Below are 8,604 nucleotides of genomic sequence, written 5' to 3'. Positions count from 1 at the left end.
ACATGGAAAATGGCGTGCCCCTACTGTAGGTCAATCAACTACATCAGCGGCTGTTAATGTTTCCATTTTCCCATATTTGTAAATGCCATGTCTGTAAATGTAATGTAGCTTGCATTTGTAAATCGTACTTTTGTAACGCTGCTAAATGCTAATGAGGCCAACTTTTTTGAAACCTCATGTCTGTCAGTTTTGCCCCTCATCATCTAGCCAAGCTTTTTCTTTTGTCTCTTAATATGTAATTATAATGTTTGCCAGCTAGGTGGAAGTATCTAAATAAATAAATAAAAGACATTCTCTTCTTGAAGGGTTTTAATCACCTTCTTCAAATCTTCTTTGGCTGATTTCTTTGAATGATCGCCTGAAATCTTTTTGCCTTTCAGTTCTTGGTCAAAGCATTGTAAAAATGATTTATGGACAAACAAAGCCCTGCATATTCTGCGCACATTTTCTTGACTAATGTTTCCTCCCAGACCCTGAATCATATCCTTTACTAAAAGGTCATGTTCCAGTGCCAGGTCCATGACAACATCGATCCAGAACAACCCTTGTTGTTTACTGCCGTGTTCCAGATCAGTCTCTCAGCTTACCTAGGGCTTAGTAGTGCAAAAACCTGAAACACGTAATAAAGAGCCTCTAGAGAGTACTTGGTACTTCCAGAGCCATCTTGTTTAAAATGCAGAAGAAACATCTTGATGCACCTGATAATTCTTTCTCCATCACCCTCCTTTGTACGGTGGCCTGCAACTGTCACATCAAATTCAAATTACTCGCGTCAAATTCGAATCTCTTGCATCAAATTCCAAATCGCTTACATCAATGTCAAATCCAAATTCAAATCGCTCACATCAAATTCAAATTGCTCACTGGTCAGCGGCTAAGTCAATGAACACTACCCTCAGTTTTTACTCGGTCTTTCACTTTACTGCCATTTTGTGCGATCGTTCTTTTCAGTGTATGTGTACTGTCTAGTTCACCGATCAGAAATATCCTCAGGGCAAAATGTATCACAGTAATTGTGGGAGCGACGTTGAAAACTGAAAATTTTGCAGAACCTGTGGAAAAGGTAAGAGGAATGTTGTACAATAACATATATTAGACGATCGGCGAGATCCAGTGGTTGCTCATGGCAGCTCAACATCGACTTGCACATGTGGGATTTTGGGAAGCATCTTAAGGGTCAGAAGGGTTCCTGGAAGGTAGTTTGGATGTTCTGTTGACCTCTGTTGGTACTGCTGTGATTAAGGGACATGCTTTGAACCCGTGTTTCAAAATCCACGTGCAAAGATGTTATGTTTTTGTCAGCATTCCCAACTAGGGCCCCCAAGATGGGTCAAATCAAATCAGAACAAATCCCTATCCTTGGATAAATGATACAACCATACATGTTCTTATACTTGGTTACAAGTACTGGTAGTGGGAAGTTAGAACGGACTGTGTGCTTAAATTTAATCAAGGTTTTGTGCAGAGTGTGGAATTCTTGAAGTATGAAAATCTGCAAGCTAGTTTTTCAGACATGGAAAATGAAGTGAAATCTTTTTCACCCTTTCCCCCCGACCCTACATTGAGACATTACTGTTATGTGTCCAGCATATTTGCATTGTCATTTCTCTCCAAGTACATCTGGTTTTAGATGTGATTGGACTCATAACCTTGTGCCTGGAAAAATATAATGGTACGAAAAAGAATGGAAAAAGTCTTAAATCTCCAGTGATGATCAACCAAATAACTCAAGCAGCTTTTTCCATGATGACTTCCATAAGAAACACAAGATTAGATGTCAGGCCTCCCTGCTTAAAATCAGAAATGTCTACCCTTGGGCTCACACCCAAGCCAAATTGCTTGGGGTGGGTTGGCTAATTTATTTTGGTTAAACGCCCACATACATGTATGGCACCTTACTGCCACCCTCAGCTTAACATTGATAGCTGTATAACTGATAAGCAACAAACCATTTTATTTTATGGTAGCAATCTCAAAAATAGTGTGCAGGGTTGAAAGATAAAAATTTCGGTCAAAGGGTTATTCGCAAGCTTGGAAGGTCGGGCGAGGAGATGAGAGTGTCAAAAAAATTGATCATCTTATTAGTAAATAGAGGGGGAGATGGGTTGTGATTTGAAAGTTACGGGTAGATATTGCCCTGGGGACAAATGATGGGCATTTCGTAGATGTTTTCTTCCAAACAGAAGGTGTGCTGTTTTTGCTGTTAGAAAATGATATTGTAATATACATGTATTTGTATCATCATTTTGTTTATTTTATGTTGGCAATAATTCTGGAAGTTTCAGGGAAATTTAGAAGAATCAGGTCACCTTGCGTATGCCTTCTTTATCAATGGAACCTTGCCTTTTTTCAGTACATTTTATCATTAAAACTTGCAATTTTTAATTCACCAAGAAACAACCAATGAGAAGGCAGAGCCAAGTGCTCTCCCTAGTGCAGTGGAATCAAGTTCTGTCAAGTCTTCCAAATCCCTCAAATCCTTTTCAGAGTACAAGACAGCTAAGGGCAAGCAATGGTGGTGGAAAGGCCAAAGGTACTAACATTTCAGCAGCAGATAAGGAGGTGCTTATCTATATTGGATCGCTTGAGTGGAATGAGAAAGAAAATGTTTTGAAACCAAAAAGAGGAAAGAAGGTGGCACTGCGGATTTCAAATTCTGCGAAGTCTTCACTTGTTCGCCAGAAGGCTAAAGAAAAATGGAAAGCTTATTATAGGAACTTGTACGAAGAAAACCAGACGTATTTACTACTTTATGAAGATGGGCAGGAAATTATTTTTCTGTCTAGGACAAGTGAACTTTTCACTCTCAAGCGATACTATGAAGAAACTCGCAAAGATTACAACAGAATCCACTTGTACCTGTGCCTAAGGGAAGACTACAACAGTACACTTGAAGGAGGTGGTGAGAGTGAGGATGAAGGCAAATCTCATGCAACACCAAAATGTGCCAAACTCGAGAACGACACAGCTCCTACTAAGGTAGGAAAGCAAATTCACCTAGATGAACAGTTGGCAAGGGAAATAGAAAGTCAGCTTAACCAGCAATTTTTCCAAGACCATCAAAACTGTGACAATCTGACAATGCAGGAAAGGAGTCACAGCCTGGTAGAACAAGAGAAGGGTGCAGAACAATCAACAAGTGGACAATAGCCCTTATTCACGATATCCGCCATATTTGTGAGCGCCCAAGTACTGATGGGAAAATACATAAGTCACGTGGTCACTCGGGGGCAAATAGTGTTTTAAAATGTCGTCCGACGAGAGCGTTGTGCCATCTGAGATGTCAATTCAGTTATTCTTGAGGTGGAAAGTTGATCAGTTGAAAACTTTTTTGAAAAAAAGAGGAGTTGTATTATCGGGAAGGAAAACAGAGCTCACTGAGAAGGCATGTTAATATGCATGGAAGTTGAAATTAGAAGTCGCTAAAACTGCACAAGAAGAAGAAGATCATTTGACATCTCAAGCAGGCGAAAAGAAAAGTTGACAATGGAATCTGGTATTGTTCTCCCTTATCCCGGTAGCCTTAAAGAAGCATGGGAAGAGGGCAGCATTAATTTTCCCGATGTTATGGAGGACATAGTGGACGCGTACATGCAACCTTCAGCGAAGGCTATGAAGCAAGGGAAAAGCCTGTTGGACTCGGGACACTTACATAGTGTTAAATTCCACCACATAAGCACAGATTTGAAATACTGTTTCATTCATAGTCGTTGCGTACCAAAAGAAAAAACGAGCAGTGATTCTTACGCCTTGTGGGTTTGTATACACAAAGAGAATGGAAAAGTGCTGATTGCTGAATGCACCTGTTTTGCAGGGTGAGGTTTGCTTCTATTTGATTTGACTAGGTAATTAGATGGATCTTTCTCTTGAAGAATACCTTGCTGTCAGGAGACTGAATTACGTGTGTGTTCTTAAACATGTTCTCAAACATCATGCGAAATAAACTAAACTGTAAAAGGTTTACAAAGAAAATATATCACAAACTTATACATACATTGTAAAAAACCCTCTTACAATTGCAATAGGTGTTTTCAATCTGAGGGCGCTTTCCTTTTTCCTGCCTGCCTTGGTAGCTAAATTTAATAATTCAACAAATTAATTACTTATCTATAATCTGATGATTGCTTAGTTCTTGAAACTCAAGTAACAACTCTTCATCTATAAACTTAAAATTATTGTGCTTGTCGATTATGATATCTTTAACGTGTTACGGTTAAAATTGGTCTAAGGGCGTGGCCCCTGGGGAAACATTCGTCTGTTTGCCACTTGAGAATTATATAGCTGAAACTGTTTCTTCTCTGATGTTAATAGCGGCAGTGGTGAAATCTTGCGCGTGCATCAGTCTTCTCTCTTTTGACAACGCGCCCATGTTAATGCAAAAGTCCAAGTGATTTGGTGTTCCCTTTTCCTGAAGTCTTACAGCTTCATCTAGACAATGCTATTATATAATTTGCACTGAAATTCTCTTGCCTGGAGAGGGGGTCTAGATCCTGCCTGCTTCCCAACTCCTTTATCGGAACATCCCTTGCGATTTCTCACTGGAAATTAAGGATGGGTACCTATGGTTGGGTGCCCATCCAACCGTCTCAACCAAAACAAGCCATTTTCCGTACCAGTCTCGACTTTAAGGTCTTCTTCAGCGGAGTTTTACAGTTTCATCTTGTCCGGTCGCTTACGCGCCATTGGAGTTAATGCATTAACTTGTTATCTACAGTCATTTATATAAACTGTGCAATTGAATTATATCTATTACGTCAGTGTGACGTCGATAATTTGACAAACAAGCAGTTTTAGTTTCAAACGAAATGATGTTTCATTAAAATAAATGTCTCTATTCTGTCCCTTGTTGGACCCTGCGATCGCATTTTGTCTCTCTTAAATGTTCTTGCTGCTTGTGCCTCTTCGGCATCTGTTTGCTACTTGAGAATTATAGAGCTGAAACTGTTTCTTCTCTGATGTTAATAGCGGCGGTGGTGAAATCTTGCGCATGCATCGGTCTTCTCTCTTTTGTGTCGAGAATGCGCCTATGTTAATGCTGAAACTGTAAAACTCCGCTGAAGAAGGCATTGAAGTCAAAACCGGTCCTGATAATAGCTTGTTTTGGTTGAGACGGCTGGATCGACACCCAACCATAAGCGTCCATCCTTAATTTCCACTGCGAAACCGCAAGGGAGGTTCTGTTAAAGGAGTTGGGAAGCAGGCAGGATCTAGACCCCCTCTCCTGGCAAGAGAATTTCAGTGCAAATTATATATAGCTCGCTAGTTTGAGCACTCTGGCATGGCTTAGATGTACCACATGTGTGGGACATTTGGGGTGGCTTTATAAGCTTAACCTCCATCCCAGACATCAGCACTGCACTGATGAGGCCCAGAAGGCTGAAACAGTACTGTCTGCAGTTACATATAGCTCTTTGGCAAAGCTATATCTAACTGGATTTGTCAAAAGGTACCTGCAGAAATTGTGAAAACAAGCCAATTCTGCTGCCGTCACAAAGTAAAAAATAGCCACCCTCCCCACCCACGGCACACTGTCGTTTCGCTCTAATTGGTGATAAACAGCAAACTATCATTCAGGCCTATACTAGTCCAGGAAAAATTGCCAAGGCATCCTAAACTGAAGTCTTTCTTAACAAGGCCACAAACTCTAACTGCAGTTAAAGTCTCAAAGCAGCAACCCCCCCCAGCCCTGTGCTTTTGACACACAACTCAGAGTTAGAACTGTCCCTGGGCTGTTTGGCAAAGCAGGCCTTGATGGCAAGCCCCCTCAATTTTGGGCGGCCACACTGGCTTGAACACGGGCTGCGCCTGTGCTAAAGTGAAAACTCCAGCGGCTACCTTTTAGCAAATTCGCTTAGATATCAAGGGCCAAACGCCTGAAATTCAGTCAAAAATCGGCTGAAGACACTCTATTTACTCACACATACGCGACCCTGGCTAGTTGTGGGCCATATGTTTCCCAACCCCGCTTGTGGGGACTACGGCTTCTTTTGCAGTCATCCAAACAATATTTGGTATGATTGTTGTTTGATATCTCATCTCTTGATACATCTCTTCCAATGTTGTAAAACCTTTAATTTTTTTGTGGGGACTTAGTTGTGAGGACATCTGGTAATACCCTACCCTGTGGAAACAGGCCAATACAAAGCTTTTGTGGGGACTTCGCTATTTGCAGGGATATCTGCCGATACCCTACTTATGGGAAGAGGCCAATACACAGCTTTTGTAGGGAATTCACTATTTGCTGGGAAACGATAAATGATATAATGAATTGGATCATTTATGAACTGTGGATATGAAATCAAGAGAAGCTATGATATTCGCATTTGTGAACGCAATCTTTGCAATTGCATAGAGAAGCCTGAGGAAGCCTCAGGACTTCAACGGGCTTTCAACCCGTAACCTCACGATACCAGTGCGACGCTCTAACCAGCTGAGCTATGAAGCCACTGATGTTGGGAGCTGGTCATTCGTGAGTTATAATGTTCCCATGAGGAATGAGTCAACGATGAAATGATATATATAAGAATTGGATCATATATGAACTGCGGATATGGAATCAAGTGAAGCTATGATCTTCGCAGTTGTGAACGCAATTTTTGCAACCCTGGTATCGCGAGGTCACAGGTTCAAATCCCGTTGAAGTCCTGAATTTTTCAGGCTTCTCTAGGCAATTGCAAAAATTATGTTCACAACTGCGAAGATCATAGCTTCACTTACCTTTAGGTTAGTGAGATTAAGTTATTATTTATTGACCAGCCCCTGAAAAAAATAGAAAATAGCATTAAAACCATTGTTGCCACCTGCCCTGCACTGTTGCACCTACGGACAGGCCTAAAGAAGGAAAACAAAAATAGGAAAAAGTGACAATTTAATAACCACGCAAATTTTTTTTTGCATTCATTTTGTAGGTCATACAGTGGCTGAACGCAAGCAAGACTCAAACAATTTCGGACTAGGATTTTCAACCTTCAGCTACAGCTATAACATTTTTCTTCGTTTACAAAGCTAATCGCAGTTATGAAGGAACAATGTTCCCCACAATTCAATCTGGTTAAGACCCTACTTACCGTAACAGGCAAATCCACAGCTTTTGTAGGGACTTCAATTTTTGCGGAGACATCTGCCAATACCCTACTTATGGGAACAGGCCAATACACAGCTTTTGTGGGGACTTCACTATTTGCAGGGACATTTGCCCAGGGTTTTCAATAAGAGCGGGGCCCTGCAAAATTGGCCGACTATTGCACATGAACTCGCCGTCTACTTTTCCTTGAAAATTATCCCAGAATTTAGGAAAAACATGAGAAACATCCACACAAAAGAGGAGCCTTGGACCAGAAAAGGTTTGTTCATGAAAAACAAAAGAGACACCTGAATGTTGTGAGTAATGGTGATCGAGGATGGAGCACAAGGCGGCGGTCCAGCAGTCCACTACTTGGTGTAAGCTGCCTGATTTCTTAATTACATTTGAAGCGTGACAAATTCTAAATAGATAGCAGAATGGTCAGTTCTGATGGCGGGGATTATATTTGTGGCTTTGACCCAGTCATGTAAATTGTTAGAAATCAACCAATAATCAAGGCGACAAAATATCGGCGGAGATTGTTGACTCCAGGTAAAACTTCTAGGTTGCGGGTTTTAACTCTCCACATATCTACAAGATCTAATTCACTTCGGACATAGTTGATGGAATTTATCAGAGATTTCCTAGGCGTCATTATGCCACCTTTTTTGTCCAATGTAGGATTCAGAGGACAATTGAAATCACCTCCAATCACAATATTTTCTTCTGAATCTAAATTTTCGGTCTGCAGCTTAGGTAACACAGGAATTTAATGATGTCTTTGTCTTTGTTTGGTGCATAAATGTTTACAAGAACATAAATTTTATCTTTGATAGCGGCTTCAACAACGATATACCTCCCGATGTATCTACAATTTGAGAGTGAATAACGCAATCAAGACCTTTTTTAATCAAGATTGCAACACCTCGAGAGTTTGAGCTCCCATGGGAGCAAATAAGTTCTGCACCCCACTCGTTTTTCCATTTTAACTGTGTTGACAATGTCGAATGAGTTTCTTGCAGGAATATTATATCCGAGTTTCATTTTCGACACCACGTGAAAATTGTTCGCCTTTTTCTGAAATTGCTTAGTCCCCTCGCATTGAGAGATAGTAGATTAAGAGAATGATCGGTCATTGTAGCTGAATCAGAGAAGTGGTCTTATAGAAGTCATATAAAACGAAAATGAAATCGATGGTATAGCAGAGTGCAAGAAAGTATAGTGCACATAAACTGATAATATTCGCCTAAAACAAATTATTAATCTACAGAAAAACAAACAGTAACATATGAAGTAAGAAGTTTCCAAAGCATTCACATTTCTCATTAAACAAGAAGGGTTAAATAGTTTGACACTGTGACCGCTTTGGCTTTGGTTTCCGCTGTTTTTTGTGTCCATAATGAGACCGTAGTATGGGAGATTGGTTGTTTCTTTACCTCTGTATGTTTGCCCATTTATAATTACCTTATCAACTTTAAATTAGGCTGTTTGGCCTTTTTCAAGATGGGATATAACGTTTTCTGTATTTCATCAATTTCCCG

At 40.4% G+C, this 8,604-nt stretch overlaps 1 pseudogene; it reads left to right on the top strand.

The window, feature by feature from the left end:
- The first annotated feature begins 2,331 nt into the window (after nt 1-2,331).
- On the top strand, nt 2,332-3,150 carry LOC138035952 (uncharacterized; annotated as a pseudogene).
- Nucleotides 3,151-8,604: the final 5,454 nt, after the last annotated feature.

This window comes from Montipora capricornis, unplaced genomic scaffold (genome assembly GCF_036669925.1).
Source record: "Montipora capricornis isolate CH-2021 unplaced genomic scaffold, ASM3666992v2 scaffold_439, whole genome shotgun sequence".
In the NCBI taxonomy this organism is placed as follows: Eukaryota; Metazoa; Cnidaria; class Anthozoa; order Scleractinia; family Acroporidae; genus Montipora; species Montipora capricornis.
Note: the sequence above shows the minus strand (reverse complement) of the source record. Positions and strands in the feature narration are given on the sequence as shown.